The 18140-nt window shown below is 37.1% G+C and overlaps 1 pseudogene; it reads left to right on the forward strand.

The window, feature by feature from the left end:
• LOC102811562 overlaps positions 1 to 18140 on the forward strand; it is a 131165-nt pseudogene that overhangs the window by 79191 nt on the left and 33834 nt on the right.

An 18140-nucleotide genomic window follows, 5' to 3' on the forward strand; every position in this document is an offset into this window, starting at 1 on the left:
TGACGGGAGGAGTGTGGGGGGCAGGCTTGCAGGGTATACCCTTTGGTTGGTTGATGATGCATGGAGGGGATTGTAACCATGGCAATGAAATGATATACGATAGAATGAATGTAAAACTAATATTTTCCCATGTAAACTATCATATAATTCACAATAAAACATTAAAAAAAAAAGTGTACATACAAAACTGCATGGTGCCCGGCTACCCTAACTAGATATTTTGATCAAAATTCCATAGAAATAATCCTGATCAAATAGGGGGAAATGCAGAACAGAATTTCAAATCCTCATGGACTCTAGAACTCCCAAAGCTATGGAGTGGGGTTGAATCCCTGAAACTATTGCTCTGAGATAATCTTTAGACATTACACCAAAAATGTCCTCTGAAATCTTATTATAACCAAATAATAGTTTAGTGTAATGAATAAGAGCAGTCTGCCTTGAGCAGTATATTCTTGGGATCAAATTGACAACAGCAACTCCAAAGGTTAGATAGGAGTAAATTAGATGATGCATATTTAGTAGTTAGCATAGGGCCTGGCACATGGTTATCATTCAATAAATTATCACTTAATAGCACTGGACTGTGAACCACAAGGTTGGCAGTTCAAACCCATCAGCTGTTCCTCGGAAACCAACTCATAATCGACTCAACAGCAAAGATAATTAATGAAAATTGTACAGCCTCTCTGAAAAAATATATAGGACAGTCTTTCAAAACTAAATAAGCAACTACCACATGACCCAGAAACTGCATTCCTGGATATTTATCCTAGAGAAATGAATATTTACATTCACACAAAAATCTGAACATGAATGTTTGTTGCTGTTGTCGTTAAGTGCTGTCAAGTCAGTTCCGACTCATAGCAACCCTGTATAGGGTTTCCGAAGAGCAACTGGTGAGTTTGAACCACTAACCTTGTGGTTCAAATTGGCCTTCCTGTACTGCACTTATCCTACAGCATCATACTAGTTCTCATATGCATTAATGTTTATAGCAGCTTTATTGATAATAGTCAAACACCAGAAACAGTCAAGATGTCCTTAAATAGGTGAATAGTTAAGAAAACTGTGATATCAATACTGTTTAATACTTTTCAGCAATAGGAAGGAACAAACTACTGATGCACACAACAGCTTGGATGAATCTCCAGGAATTATTCAGACTTAAAAGTAACTAGCTGCATGATTCCATTTGTATACCATTCATTTCATATTATTGTAAAAATATTGATAATGTAATTGCCAATTCAACATCTTCCACATATACAATTCAATGGCACCAGTTACAGCAACCATGTTATGCAACTATCACTAATGGTGTTGTTTTTAGGTGCTGTGGAGTTGGTTCCAACTCATAGCAATCCTATACACAACAGAATAAAACACTGGCTGGACCTGCTCCATCCTCAAATCACTGCTATGTTTAAGCCCATTTTTGCAGTCACTGTGTCAATCCATCTCTCCAAGGGTCTTCCTCTTTTTTACTGACCCTCAACTTTTCCAACCATGATGTCCTTCTCCAGGGACTGGTCCCTCTTGATAACATGCCCAAATTACATAAGACTAAATCTCACCAACCAAGTTTTTAAGGAGTATTTTGGCTGTACTTCTTCCAAGACAGATTTATTCATTCTTCAGGCAGTTTGTGGCATATTTAATATTTTAAGCAACATCATAATTCAAAGACATTAATTCTTCTTTGGTCTTATTAATTCCCCAGCTTTTACAAGCATATGAAGTAACTGAAAATACCATGGCTTGCATGAGGTGCACCTTAGTCCTCAAAATGACATCTTTGCTTTTTCACACTTTCAAGAGGTCTTTTTGCAGCAGATCTGCCCAATGATATATGTCACCTAAATTCCTGACTACTTCTTCCATGAGTGTTGATTGTGGTTCCAAGTAAAATGAAATCCTTGAAAACATCTATGTTTTGTCCCTTTATCATGATGTTGTTAATTGGTCCTGGCTATCATTTATTCATAATAGTCAAACACATAATAGTCAAAGCAGCTTTCTTAACTATTCACCTATTTAAGGACATCTTGACTGTTTCCAGTGTTTGACTATTATGAATAAATGATAGTCAGGATTTTTGTTTCCTTATGTTGAGATGTAATCCATATTATAGGCTATAGTCTTTGATCTTCATCAGTAAGGGCTCCAAGTCCTCTTTGCTTTCAGCAAGCAAAGTTGTATCATCTACATATCACACAGGTTAAGTGTCTTCCTCCAATCCTGATGCAGTGTTCTGCTTCAGTCCAGCTTCTCAAATTATTTGTTCGACACACAGACTGAATAATTATGGTGGAAGTACACGATCATGATGCACACCTTTCCTGATTTTGTGCTGTTGTTGTTAAACACCATCGAGTCAGTTATGACAGAGCGAAACACCACTTGGGCCTGCACCATCCTCACAATTGCTGCTATGCTTGAGCCCATTGTTGCTGTCACTATGCCAATCCATCTCATTGGGGTTCTCATACTTCTTCAATGTCCCTCCACTTTACCAAGCATGTTGTACCTCATGACTGATCTGGGTATGTTCTTTTTGACAGTGAACACAACAGCATTCCTCTTTAATTTTGTCATTCCCAGCATAGTAAACCATGTGGTTGTCAGATTCAAAATGGCCAATACCAGGGCATTTCAGCTCACTAATGACTAAGATATTAATATTTATGCATTCCATTTCATTTTTGATAATTTCCAATTTTCTGAGCTTCATACCTTGTACATTCCATGTTCTGATTATTATGGATGTTTATAGATATTTCTCTTCATTATCAGTTGTGCATCATCAGCAAATGAGGCAGCTCTTCCCCAGTCACATTTTGAGTGCCTTCCAAACTGAAGTGCTAATTTTTCTGGCAGTATATCTGACAGTGTTTCCCTGATATTCATAAGGTTTTCAGTGACTAAACATTCAGAAGTAGTTCATCTCTCTTTTCTAGTCTGTCTTTGTCTGGAAGCTCATCTGAAACTTGTGCATCATGGGTGACCCAGCTGTTATTTAAAATACATGTGGCATAGCTTTCAGAATCACAGCAACTCACAAGCCACCACAGTACGACAAACTGACAAATGAGTGGTGGTAGTTTCCTATAGATTTTAGAAATTAGTCCCTTGTCTGATATGTCATTGCAAAAGATTTTTTCTTATTCTGTGGGCTCCCATATTACTCTTTTGGTGAAATCCTTTGATGAACATAAATTTGTGATTTTAAGAATTTCCCAATCATCTATTTGGTCTTTTGTGTAATTTATGCAATTTTTGGCCATCTGCATGTGCCCTGGATTAGAGCCCTGAAATGTGTCCCTAATTTTTTCATTGATGATCTTTATAATTCTGGGATTCACATTTAGATCTTTAATTCAAGCTGAGTTGGTTTTTGTATATGGCTTGAGGTAAAGGTTTGGTTTCAATCTTTTGCATATTGATTTCCAGTTCTGCCAGGACCATCTGTTGAAGAAACTATATCTTCCCCACTTAATGCCCTTTGTCAAAGATCAGTTGGCTATATGTTGATGGGTTAATTTCTGGATTCTAAATTCTGTTCCACGGATCTCTGTATCTTTCATTGTACCAGTAGCAGGCTGTTTTGAGAACTGTAGCCATGTAGTAAATTTTGAAATCAGGGAGTGAGAAGCCTCCAAATTTGTTCTTCTTCTTAAGCAGTGCTTTGCTTATCCTGGGTCTCTTTCCTTTCCATATAAGTTTGTAATTGTTTTTTCCATCTCTCTAAAGAATGTCATTGGAATCTACACTGGATTTGCATTATATGTGAAGATTGCTTTGGGTAGTATTGACATTTTCTATCCAGGAGCATGGTATATTCTTCCATTTTTGTAAGTCTCTTTTGGCTTCTTGTAGTAGTGTTTTGTAGTTTTATTTGTATAGGTCTTTTGTTTCTCTGGTTATATTTATTCCTAAATATTTTATCCTTTGGGTGGCTATTGTAAATGGTATTGCTTTCCTAGTTTCCTTTTCAGTGTTGCCATTATTAATGTAGAAGAATCCAACTGATTTTTGTATGTTGATCTTGTGCCCTGCCAGTTTGCTGAATCTTCCAATGAGTTCCTGTAGGTGTTTTTTTTGCTGAGTCTTTGGGGTTTTCTATGTAAAGGTCATATCAGCTACAAAAAGAGATAGTTTTATTTCCTCTTTGCCCATTTGAATGCCATTAATTTCCCTATCTTGCCCTATACCTCTGGCTAAGACTTCCAAAACAATATTGAATAGCAGTGGTGTTAAAGTGCATCCTTGTCTGGTACCTGTTCACAAAGGGAAGACTTTTAGTTTCTCTCCATTGAGAGTGATGTTGGTTGTGCATGTTTTGTTGTTGTTGGGTGCCATCGAGTCAGTACCGACTCATAGCGCGCGACCTTGTGCACAGCAGAATGAAACACTGCCTAATCCTGGGCCATCAATGCTCCCACTTGGCCAATCCATCTCGTTGGGGATCTTCCTCTTTTTCTCTGACCCCTCCACCTTACTATATATGCTCTTAATTATGTTGAGGAATTCCCCTTCAATTTCTACTTTGTTGAGTGTTTGTATCAGGAATGGATGCTGGATTTTGTCAAATGCCTTTGCTGCATCAATCGATATTATCGTGTGGTTCTTTTCTGTTTTCTTATTTATCTGGTGGATTACATTGAGTGTTTTTCTATTGTTGAACCATCCTGTCATCCCTGGTATGAATCCCACTTAGTCATGATGTTTTATTATTTTTTTAATGTGTTGTTGAATTCTGTTGGTTAGGATTTTGAGTAGAATTGGTGACAGCTCTTCCATGAATGCTTGGGAGTTTTTTTGATGACCTGGTCAATTTCTTCCTTTGTTATATGTCTGTTCATGTTTTCAATTTCACTTTGTGTAAGTTTAGGTAGGTTGTGCTTTTCTAAAAATGTATCCATTTCCTCTAAGTTTTCAAATTTATTGGAGTACAACTCTTTATAATATCTGTTATTATCCTTTTTATTTCGATTGGCTGTATTGTGAGATCACTCATGTGGTTTCTTATGCATGTTATTTGTGTCTTCTCCCTCTTTTCTTTTGTTAGGTTTGCCAATTTTATTAATCCTTTCAAAGAATTAGCTTCTTGTTCTTTTGATTGTTTCTATAGTTTTTCTGTTTTCTATCTCATTTATTTCTGCTCTAATCTTTATCATTTCCTTTCTTTTGTTGAGTATAGGTTTACTTTGCTGGTCTCTTTCTAGTTATTGGAGATGTTGTGTTAATGTGTTGATTTTGGTTCTTTCTTCTTTTGGGATGTGTGCATTTATTGCAATAAACTGTCCTCTCAGCATTGCTTTTGCCATGTTCCAAATATCATGGTATGTTTTGTTTTCATTCTCATTTGTTTCTAGGAACTTTATGCATTCACGTTATATTTCTTCTACTACCCAGTCGCTTTTCAGGAGGGTATTAGTCAGTTTCCATGTATTTGACTTTATTTCCTTGGTCTTCCTATTGTTGATTTCTAATTTTATAGCATTGTGGTCTGAGAAGATGCTTTATAATATTTTGATGTTTGTAAATTTATGGAGGCTTGCTTTGTGGCCTAACACATGGTCTATTTTGGAGAATATTCCATGTACATTGGAAAAGAATGTGTATTTTACTGTTGTTGGTTTGAATGCTCTATAAACATCTATGAGGTCCAGATGGATGATTGTGTTGTTTAGTTCCTCTGTGTCTTTGTCGACTTTCTTTCTGATTGTTCTATCTATTTTTGAAAGCGGTGTATTAAAATCACTCACTATTATTGTAGACTTGTCTATTTCTTTCTTCAAATCTGTTAGAATTTGCTTTATATATTTTAGAGCTCTTTCATTGGGAGCATATGTATTTATTATGGTTATGTCACCTTGTTCAATTATCCCTTAATGAGATAATATCTATCTTTATCTATTATGCTAGGTTTTGCCTTAAAGTTTATTTCATCAGACATTAGTATTGTCACTGTTGCTTTTTTTTTTTATTGCAATTAGCTTGATATATTCAAAATTAAAAAAGGGTTTTGAAAAGTAAAAAGGTATTATGGTTCTCAGGTTCTTGAACATTTTATATTCATCATCTCTTGATATTCTGTAAATATTTTATTCCTTTTCTCTAATCCAATATTCTGAAATAGTGCAACAACAACTAGAATGAGACCTTGGAAGTCATCTAGCTCAACACTTAGCTTATACAGGTGTCCTTTGAAAAATATCTCTTAAAAATTATTATGTAGTTTGAATTCTTCTATTAATATGAAACTCACTCACTACCAAAGAACCCTATATATTGAGTGGCAGATCTAATACTTTAAAATCTTTCTCTTATATTGAGCTGAAATCTGTTTTCCTATAATTTTCACCCATGGCTTATATTTTTCCATGTCTCTCATTACCATGAAAGCAAGGAAACATTTTTGGTGGACTCTTAGTATATTGTAGTCCTGGTGTGGTCCTGTGGGTTAATTAATGCACAGGAAAGCAAATCAGTTTGATCCACAAGGTCAGTAGTACAAGCTCACCAGTGGCTCCTCAGAAACCCTATACAGTGTCGCTGTGGGGCAGAATTGACTCGACGTCTCTTAACAACAACAACTTATATTAAATATTTCTCTATGTGTACTAAAAAAAAAGAAAGGCAGGTGAGAACTCACTATTTTCATCCCTAGAGACAGGTAATTGCCATCATTTCCAATGGAAATGTCACACTACTAATCAGCATAATTGAACAAATTAAAAAACATATATAGATTATAATAGGAAATGATAAGACTATACTTTGAATCTATGTAACAACTTTTCTCTGAATGGTAGTAAATAACATGGCTGATGTCATTGCCTCTTCTATGTTAGAAACAAAGAGATTCTTGCAAACAGCTTATCTTTGTTTTAAGTTATGCCATTTCGATGGGCAGTTTCCAAATTTGTGCTTTTTATTATCCATAGCTTTGTAAAAAGTTAAGGAAGAAAAAAACAACTGATTTCTCATAACACCATCCAGGTATAAAGAATTAACACTTCTTTGGATTTGCTGGGAATTTACATGTGAAATCCTCATTAATGCTAATATAAGTTCTAGAACTATGTAAACCTTCCATATCAAGGAAAAACCATGCAATCTGGTGAACTTCTATTGACATATTCTATTAACTCAGATTCCTAGCTAATTGATTTTCCCTTTATTCACTGCCCTGTCCTACCCACTGCCCTGATAGTGGAGAAAAATAGTAATTTTTATTATGGAAATCAATATAGTTCTTTTTCTCCTTGACCAAGCTTAGAATGGGAAATACAAGTGTGACATAACCTTTTAAACCCTTCTTTTTCAGTTCAATCCTCTGCTCTCTTGTTCCTATGTGACAGCATGGGCCTCTGGCCCCTGGGACACTAAGCACGCATAAAAATTCCTCCTTAGTAATTATTGTTATTATTTTCCATTTGGTAAGTGGCAATATTGTTCATCAAAGCTAAGAGGCCACATCCTGTGTCCTTTTCCCAACAGCTCACAGAATGTTACTGAGACTTTTTCAAAATATAAATTTCTGTCCTTGGTTGTTGTTGTTGGTTGTGGAGTTTCTTCAAGATTGTCAGTTTGGGGGAAGATATCTGACAGTGTGGAGTCCTGGTGAGGTGCTGTGAGTTAATGCACTGGACTGCAAAGTTGGTTTCAACCACAAGGTCGGCAGTTCAAACTCACCAGCAGCACCTTGGAAACCTATACAGGGTTGCTATGGATCAGAACCAACTCGATGATGCTTAACAACAACAATAACAACAACAACAACAAGATAGCAGTTACTACCCCTAGGCCTTAAATATTTCAGAGGAGGAGAGACTGAAGGTTGTATGGAGAGTCTTTGTGACAGACACAGTAACATTAGACTCAGAGGCTCAGTCAGCTTAGGTGACCCTTCAGGAGAGAATTGGATGAATAAATGCCCTTACTCTCCTCCCATCTTCAGATCTCCTGCTGGTGCTTCCCATTGGCCAAACATAACAGAAACCAGAAGAATAAAGAAGCCCATTCATGTAGCCTAAAGTGTTAAAAAGCAGAGAACAGATTGAAGAAAAGTGGAGAGTAAGTCTGGAGGGCACAAAGAACAAAGCCAATGGTGATGGTGATTGAGTGCTGTCAAGTTCATTCCAACTCATAGTGACCCTGTAGAGTTTCTCAGGCTGTAAATCTTTCTCCCAAGGAGCAGCTGGTGGACTTGAACTGGTGACCTTGTGGTTAGCAGCCCAACATGTAACCCACTATGCCACCAGTGCTCCTTAACATACCCAGTATTGTTGTTGTTTTTAAGTGCCATCGAGTCGGTTCCAACTCATAGCAACCCTGTGTATAGGGTTTACGAGGAGTGGCTGATGAGTTTGATTCACTAACCTGCGGTTAGCAGTCTAATGCTTATCCTATAGTTCCACACCAGGACTCCAACATACCTAGTTCTTGTTAAGTGCCATCGAGTTGATTCCGAATCATAGCCACCCTGTATAGGGTTTCTGAGAAGCAACTAGTGAGTTTGAACCACCAACCTTGCAGTTCAAACTGACCTTGCAGTCCAGTGCATTAACCCACAGCACTATGCCAAAACATACCCAGTAGAAGGCTGCAATTTCAAATGGGTCAGGAAAGGTGTTTCTGAAAGCTTCAAGATGTATCAGTCTCTCAAACCCTGTACAGGGTAATTATGAGTCAAAACTGACTCAGTGACACTTAACAACAACAACAACAACAACAATAACTGTCTATTCTCTATTCCTATTGGCCTTCTTTCACATATTGGGCTTTGTCAGCTTGGCTGCTGTATGGACTCAGGGCCTTTGCATAGGCTGCTATCTGTATTTGAAATGTTTCTCTCTTTCTCTCACCCAACCAGTGTAAAATTAACTTCTGCTTGGCAGATGTCAGTTCTGGTGTCCTGTCCTCAGGAAAGCCTTCCCTGGCTCCTCTGACTATTCAAACATCTCTTTGTTTCTTTTTTTGTACTTCTGCACAATACTTACCACAGAGTATCATTCCATATTTATGTGGCTACTCTACTTAACATTTTTACGTCTCACTAGACATTAAAGTTCATGATGATAAGGAATGTGTCCATGTTCTCTTCCACTGTAGTTACAGTGCCTAGAACACAGTATGTAGTGTATAAATATTTCATGAATAAGTGACCAAAGATTAGTAAACAGAAAATGTCACACTGAAAGACTACTTAAAATTTCATATTGAATGTCTTTCCCTCTGATTGTACCTTTGGTTATCAGAGTTTCACATTTCCCATGAAAACTCTTTAGACTCCTCCAGACTACATGGATCTCTTCCTTTTCTAGATTCCAATTGAGGATAGATTTGGAATCTCACAGAGAAGTGTCTAGAATTGATAGCTTGAGATATTCACATTTGACTGTATGTAATTATTCCTCAGTAAGAATGAGGTCCTAGTGTGGCGCTGTAGGATAAATGTTGGCCTGCTAACCACAAGATCAGAGGTTCAACCCACCAACTGCTCCTTGGAAAGCCTATACAGGGTCACTATGAGTTAGAACAGACTTGACCGGCATCTAACAACAACAACAACAATTGGGTACAAATGCATGCATTAGAAAATACATACACAAAACAGTATATACATTTCAAAAATACACTTTAAGAACATTCATATTAACACACTGAAATAGAGGTTTGAAATGGGGTAAAAGAAAAAATATAAAACGAATTACCAATTAGAATAACGTCCCGTAAACCAAAGAGTAAGATGAACACATGTTGTTGTTGTTAAGTGCCGTCGAGTCGGTTCTGACCCATAGCGACCCTGTATAGGGTTTCCGAGGAGAGTCTGGGGAGCTTGAACTGCAGACCTTGCAGTTCAAATGGCTTTGCAGTCTGGCGCATTAACCCACAGCATCACACCAGGACTCCATACACACACAAAATAACAAACAACCAGAGAACACAAGAGCTAGGGTGGGCTGAGGGATACCACCCTCCAATCCATGTTTTATTCTTGGTTTCCCAACAATATGTCTTCTTTACTTTATCATAATAATTATTAATTCAGAGATCTATAAAGGTGATGTACCTGTCAGGCTTAAAAAATGGTAGTCTTCTTGCCCAAGACAACCCAAGCTAATAGAATACAGTACTTGCCATCCATAATGTAGATTATCTGTGCCTTATTGGAATTGTTTCTAGGGCACGTGTTTCTATTCAAGCCAAGATCTGTTTGCCAGAAGTTACTACTTGTCTCAATCAAAGCTCCAGCTCCCCCAACCCACTAATGTGCTTAGCACTATATAATAATTGGTTTCTACCTTCACAAGAATTATATAAACCCTTTGCATGGGGCAGAGGGAAATGTCTCGGTTTTCTGGGACCATTTCATTGATGTTGCTTCCCCTCCCTTTATTCTCTTCTTATAATTCTCTTGGGGCTTGAAATTTTTTTGTGCTTGTTTCACCTTTTTGTGCCCTGATAGTCATGACTCTCTGGTACTATTTTACCCAGTGAACTTCTGATTCCCTGAATAGTCTGTGCTTCATGCTGCCTCTGTGCCCTATTCCAGATTGCTTAACAGATTCTGATTTGTTACTTTTATCTATGGCTCCCCACCTTCACCCCAACTCTAGAATGTTCATATTAACATCTACCTTGGTCACTATGTCCCAAATCCTTCCCTAGGACTGACTCACTTCTTTTCCTATGTCTCAGACTTACTTCAGCTCTTCTAATCCTGGCTCCCACTTTTGCATACATGACATACCTTACAGTCCAGCACATTATTCTGCAGCACCACTTTATAGTATACTTACATCTTGTCCACAGCTTTTTGAATGGTTCCTTTATTAAATAATATTCAATTTGTCCAATCAGAGTATTCCATTGCAAAAACTCTCATTGGTATAAACTATGCCCTCCTTATGGAACCCTGGTTGTGCAATGGTTAAGTATTTGGCTGTTAACTGAAAGATTGACAATTTGAAACCATTCAGGTGCTCCATGAAAGACCTGACCATCTGCTCCAGAAAAGACTGTAATCTAGAAAACCCTATGGGACATTTCTACTCAGTTACATGGGGTCACCATCAGGGGCTAGGTGAGAGTAAAAAGTGCCTGTAGCAATCTTTAAGTTGAACTCTGCCCCCCCATCCCAATTTGTGTACCCAGTGGGTAATCTCTATATTTTGCCTAGCCCCTAATTTCAAGAAGAATCAACTCAATGGTATTTAACAACTACAGCCTCTCTCCTATACTCGTTACTCTTCTTCCCTACCTTATTTTTCTTCAAAGCACTCACCTCTTTCTGGTCTACTATATATTTAAATGTTTTGTCTTGTTTATTGTCAGCCTCGCCTCACAAGAATGCCAAATCCATCAGAGACAGGGTGTTTTGTTTTGTTTTTCAGTGTTTTATTGTGAATTATATGATACTTTACATGGGAGAACATTAGTTTTACAGAGACAGGGTTTTTTTGTCTGCTTTGTTCACCTGGCACTTGATAAGAATTTAATAAGTATTTGTTGAATTATTTAATAAATGTATTACTGTAGAAGTAGGTAAGATGATGCAAATTCTTTTTCTTTAGCTATTTATTGTGAATTGAGTGAAGGTAAACAGACAATATCATCTTTCTAGTAATAGTGAGGTGTTTTCACTTTTGTCTATGGGTCATGACAAGTCTTTGAAGAACAATTTTACATTTTGAAGGAGTGATAGGATTTCATTTAAATTTTAAGAAAGTCACTGAATGCTGTGGAGACTTAGTACAGGCAAAAACAGAAGTAGGAAGACAAGTTTAGGTGGTCCTGGCAAAGTCCAAGTGTTAGTGGATTGGAATAAAATGATGGTAGTACTAGTCATGGTAGACAAGGAGAAAAGTGATATAGAAGAGAGAGATTCTACCTGTAGCATTCACAAACAATAGGTCATAAATAGAACTTATTCCTTAGAGTTGAGTTGGTTGGTTGAGGATGTTCTCAACATTCTCAGTCAATGATTTCAGGAGGGTTTACCCAGGTTTGTAATGATCTGAATATATTTGCTAGATGTTAGCAGTTAACATGTATATAAAATTTTGGGAAAATCACCATTTAGAATCCCAATAGGCACAGGACTTCCAGTAGGACACAAAACTCTACATTAACACATCTTATTCTGTACATCTTTAGAGCAGTTGGAAGACACCACAGGGCAGGCTTACTGACTAAATGTCATGTCAAGCATTTTGGGGATCCCTAAAGATGATGTCAAAAGCTGACAGACCGAATCAGACTGGGACATACCTACTCTTTGTGATATTTCTTAAACTTTTAGTTCTGTGGAATCTATGTGATGAACTACTACTTTTAGGAATCGGTGATTAAAATATTGTCTTAGGCTGGGTCCTCTAGAGAAATGAAACAAGTAAAACTTACATATGTATAAAGGGGTTTCAAAAAGCTCATGGGAAAATGGAATTAAAAGATAATGGAATTTTTCCATGAACTTTTTAACGTACCCTCGTATATATACAGAGTGATGTATCCCAAGGAAATGAATGGTTCGTATCATTCATTATAGAGGCTGGAAAGGTCCAAATCCATGGGTCAGATGTCAAACTGGAAGCTTCTTCTGATACACAGCTGCAGGGGCTGATGAACCCCAAACTGGCAGGTAAGACAGCAAGCTACTGGCTGCAGAGGATAATAAACTCAAGGTCAGTGGGTAAGATGGCAGACTGTTGATGATTCCCAGGATCTGCAGGAAATATGGTATGCTGTTGGTCAAAGCCTGAAGAATCAGAGGTCAGATGACAAGCCATATGCAGGAAAAAGCCAGTAAACTTTACCAGAATCCACATATATTAGAAGTGAGCTACACCCCTGAGCAAATCCCCTTCTAATCGAGTCGTTGTTCATAGTAGATTTCAACACTGAGTTAACTACATCAGATACATCTCATCATGGGGATCACTACTTCTTAATTGCCAGACCACTGAGAATCCTGGCCAGGCCAAGTTGACACAAACCATAACTATCACAAAGACAGGTCTCATGATTGGAGGGTCAATAGAAGTAGGAATAGCACTTAGAACTATCAGAGGCTATCATTAAACCAAGACAGTAGTTGTCAAGTCCTTGTTTGTGAACTCATGTCAATCCACGCTGAGGACCTTACTTGACCTAAGGAAAATGAGAAAAGCATGGATAATGTACGTAACACTGAAATCATTGAAGAGTTTTATTGTAAGATTATGCTCTATTTACTTCTTTTTTTAATGTTGCTTCTTTTACAAAATGATAATATAAGTTGATGACAGGTGACTTTTATAATGCTCTTACTTGGCAGGATAAAATGTTGACAAATGCATGCTAGTCCTTCCACTTGGTGGGGTTGAAGGAGACTTGTATTAATATGAAATACAAATTTGGTGACCACGTGTCTAGATGATTTTTATGATCCACAAAACACTGAATGATTTAGGTCCATGGCAAAGTATTACACTCTCTTTCCATTAAACATTCATAGCACATTACCTGGTCAAGTATATGGCACTAATGACTTTTGCCCTGTTTCTTTGCTCCATTAATATGAAGGGAAAGGAGAAGTGAGCACTCTCTTTACAGATTCCAATGTGACTCTTAAGTTGATCTTGCTTGTGGACTAGTCATGCAAGCAACTCACAGCTTCCCACCACATAAGGCATCTTGGCATCTAACCAATGTGAAAGAAAACATTTCAAGGCAACTTATTCTAATATTGACCATCCCAAGTAACTAGTAAGTGTTTCTTTCATTTATTAGTCTTAGCTTTCTACACTGAAGCAACATAGATTAAAGCTACACTTTTCCTTTTTTTAATCCATTAAAGGATTTTTTTTTCCAACCAATTGTCAAAACTGCTTCTCAGAACACAGTTTTCATGTCTCTCAAAATTCTGAAATTAGTCTTCTTTGAGGTACTCTACTTCTTATGCCTAGGTGCAGTCTCCCCAATTCCTAGTCATCTAGTTCCTCCTTTAAAATATACACTTGATTAGATTTTCTTGTGATTATAAATATTTTTTGAAATTATCATTTATACTGAGATCATATATGCATACATTTAGAAACACCCTCAAGCAACCTTAGAAGATATATACAGAGATGACAAATTTCCAAAAACATAATAATAAAATAGCTAGCATTCATATAACACTATGGACCAGGTAAAGTGCCCCAGTGGCACAACAGTTAAGCACTCGGCTGCTAACCTAAAGGTTGGCAGTTCAAACTCATCCTGTGGCTCCAGAAGAAAAATAACTGATAATCTGCCCCTATAAAGATTACACCCTAGAGAAACATATGGGGAAGTTTTACTTTGTTACATGAGGCCACAATGAGTTGGAAATCAACTTGAAGGCACTTGACAATAAATAACATACATGGGCCAGGTAATACTAAACGTTACATATTTTATTTTTTTTAACACTCACAGTCCTATGTGAGAGGTACTGCTAGTATCGTCTCCATTTTTCAAGTAAAGAAATTTGAAACATGAATAGATTAAGTGATTTACCCATAAGGAAAAGCTAGCACCAGACTCTGATAGTCTGGGTTCAGCCCTTGAGCTATCAACCATTATGCTATAATAAAGAACATAAATATATAACGCATGCTGTTGATGTTTGAATGCTACTAAAATGAAAAGAAATTCAGGAAAAATTGGGTAATATGGGGGATTTGTGAGGGTGTGTGGATGTTGAAAGGTTTATGAATGTGTCTGGAGAGGTGGCTGGGATGGTCAAGGAAGGTTTCTTAGAATCTTAAAGTCTTTCATTCAGACTTTGAATGAAAAGGAATACAGCTGATTGCCAGACTTGCTATTCTATTCTTAACCTCAGCCATCTTAATACAGAAAAGACCTTAATAGGATTTAAAACAATTATCCCATGATAAGGTTGTCTGGTTTTTAGTCTCACATATAAATTTGAAGCAATGCTGGCACATGCATTACACAGGGATACATAATTAAAAGGAAGTAAGGACTGATTTACAAGACTTTATGAAATGGACCATAAACTTTAGAAATTGGCCACAGCAATTGAAGATGTAGTTAATCTTGTAGGATTGAAGAGTGAATTGGCTAGTCAGAAGAAATCATTGATAGAGAAATCAATGCATCTTGGATAAGACCCTGGGGTAATAATGTGGGAAAGTGTGTGGGGTTGGATGGGTATGAAGTAAATTCCTAACACTAACAACCACATTGGGCATTTACTACCCCCAAATGTTACTTGAAAAGCACTATGTTTTATTTCTTTTCTTTTAAAGAAATGGTGTATTCACTTAAAGTTAATGAAGCTTATCTGGTTTTATCATCATTTTGATGCCCTTAATCTCAATTCGCATTATCTAATCATTAAATGGCAGTACTATTATTTTCTATCTTCTATTTGCAAATTTCTGTACTACAGATGGTGATTTATTTTATAGAAAATAAAATGGGAATGACTGTTATGGTGAAAACACATTTCCATTTATTTTCAGAACCATCATTCTTCTGCAAGTAGTTTGTACAAATAAACAATTGCTATTCATCTATATATTTGCCCATTGTTTTGATCTTGGAGCTTTTTACTTCTTTTCATCCAACTTAAGCCAAAATTAGCTATGAAAACTAAAATCATAATCACTTTATAAAGCTATTTATGATCTGTTCTTTCACCTATTATTAACACAAGAAAAAATAACTGACTCAGCAAACAATTCTGTTTTAGAAACAAACCAGTAAATTTTTAGTTACTTTGAGGCTGATTTATGCATTATACAATATTTAAGAGAGGTGAACATTCAGCAACTAGCACAGCCTGATTGTGTTTCTGCAACAACAAAAAACATTCTAATCAAAGTGAAAATTTCAGTTATCCAGGGAGTTTCAAATAACCAGATTACTTATATCCTTTAGCAGAATGTGTTGACTAAAGTTCTTACTGGTACATGAGTTTCCCCTGTTCATCCTTGTTCATTGAGCACTTGGAAACTGCAATAAGCTCTACTGTTCCTCATGATTCCATGGACATATATTGCATTCCAGCTCCTTAAAGGCAGGAACTGTATTTCTATCTTGCATCACCAAAGTCTAGCATACAGTTAATTTTAGTAGATGTTGCTGATGAAAATATGCGTATATCAATGTGGTCATCAGGCTGTCAAGGATCAACAAATGAGACCTAAAATGACCAAATAAAATATTACATATGCACAGATCTACATTTAGGCTTTTTTTTTTTTCCATAGCAATGCCCTGCAAATAGCACTGAATCAGAAACATTCAACCAGAATTTATAAAGTCCAACAAGGCTCCTATTACTGTGCAAGATTTGTAACAGTAACATCAAACATCCATACAACAAATATCGATTGAGGTGAAGGCACACAACAATAACAAGCATTGTAGGATAAGCACTGAATGGCTAACCACAAGGTCAGCAGTTCAAATCAACCAGCTACTCCTCAGAAACCCTATATAGGGTTGCTCTGAGTAGGAACAGACTGGACGGCACTTAACAACAACACCAGCATTATATCCCAAATCCTATACTAAGTACTGGGGATAGGAAAATGAATCAAGACATGTTCTATTTTCTCAAGGTGCCTTGAAACAAGGGAAGGAAACAAGCAAGTAAATCTGTAACTGTTGACCATCTTTTGGGGAACTAGTCATCTGAAGTACAGAGAAATATCAAGGCATATGGCCATAATAAGAGTCAACCCTAGCCCCAGTCTGCTTTGACCTATCTTCTCCTGCATCTTCTGAACACCCTTTCCAGAAAGAACTCCCACCAGTGAAGATTATTCCAATTTAGTCACACCCATAATGTAAATTGGCAAAGCAAATTTGCACAAGGTGGAAGTAGAAAATAGAGATTATGTAAGCATACCTTGAGTTCTCAGTATATGACATTTCTGCTGCATATCTTTAAAATAGAATTATGTGCATCATGTCAGACTCCTCAAAATGGTTACCAGAGGAGATAGTTACAATTGTTAGACATTTTTTTGCATTGGCATTATGTTCAACAGATGGCATTTTTCAAATTATATTCCAATTAGAATTTAATCACACTCCAAGAAAGGTGAACTTACAAACTTTAGCTTTCAAAAACCTCTTTATCTATCAGCATCTGGACCAGGCTTGCTAGATTCCCTCTGAACTGTTTAGCTCATCTCCAGTCTAAGAAAATTGCTGCCACCTACTGATAATGAAAAGCAAATTCCTCCCCTCACTCCCACCCCACTCCACCAGCCCCACACACAAAGACATATAGAATCCCCTAACAGTTCAAGTTTCCTGGACTGAAGTTTGTAGTCAATTCTTTACATTTTTATTTATTAGATTTTTGTTTCTTTCTTGGGGGAATTTTGTCTTATGGAAAATATAATTTTATATGTGAGTTTTTGTAAGTTAATTTAAGTCAAGAAAAAGCCTCAGCTGAGTATTTACTCTCCTTGTCATTGTTGAGGAGAATGTGATCATAAGTAAAAACTCACAGCTATAAATTTCAACATTTTATCCTGTGAAATAAAAATGTATGGAAATAAGACAGAAAGATGGATCTGAGAATTTGGAGGTGTTAGACTAGAGATTGAGTTACACCTCTGCCTCTTTCTCATTCATTCAACAACTAGGAACAGGCACCAGGATCTGTTTCAAGGGTTAGGGATACAACTGCTAAGTTTAACAAAAATCTTTGCCTTCACGGCATTTCCATTATGTTGTTGTCATTGTCAGGTGCCATCGAGTCGGAACCCACTCATAGCAACCCCATGCACAGCAGAACAAAACATTGTCCGATCCTGGGCCAACCTCACTGCCGCTGCCACACTTGACGCCATTAATGATGCCACCTGGCCGATCCATCTTGTTGGGGGTCTTCCTCTTTTTCTCTGATCCTCCATCTTACCCAGCATGACATCCTTCTCCAGCGACTGTTCCTTCCTGACAATATATCCAAAATATGAGAGACGAAATTTAGCCATCTTGGCCTCCAAGGAGCACTCTGGCTGCACTTCTTCCAAAACAGATCTGTTGGTTCTTTTGGCAGTCCATGGCACTTTCAGTATTTTCCTCCAACACCACAACTCAAAGGCATCAATTCTTCTATGATCTTCCTTATT

Source organism: Chrysochloris asiatica, unplaced genomic scaffold (assembly GCF_000296735.1).
Source record: "Chrysochloris asiatica unplaced genomic scaffold, ChrAsi1.0 scaffold00159, whole genome shotgun sequence".
In the NCBI taxonomy this organism is placed as follows: Eukaryota; Metazoa; Chordata; class Mammalia; order Afrosoricida; family Chrysochloridae; genus Chrysochloris; species Chrysochloris asiatica.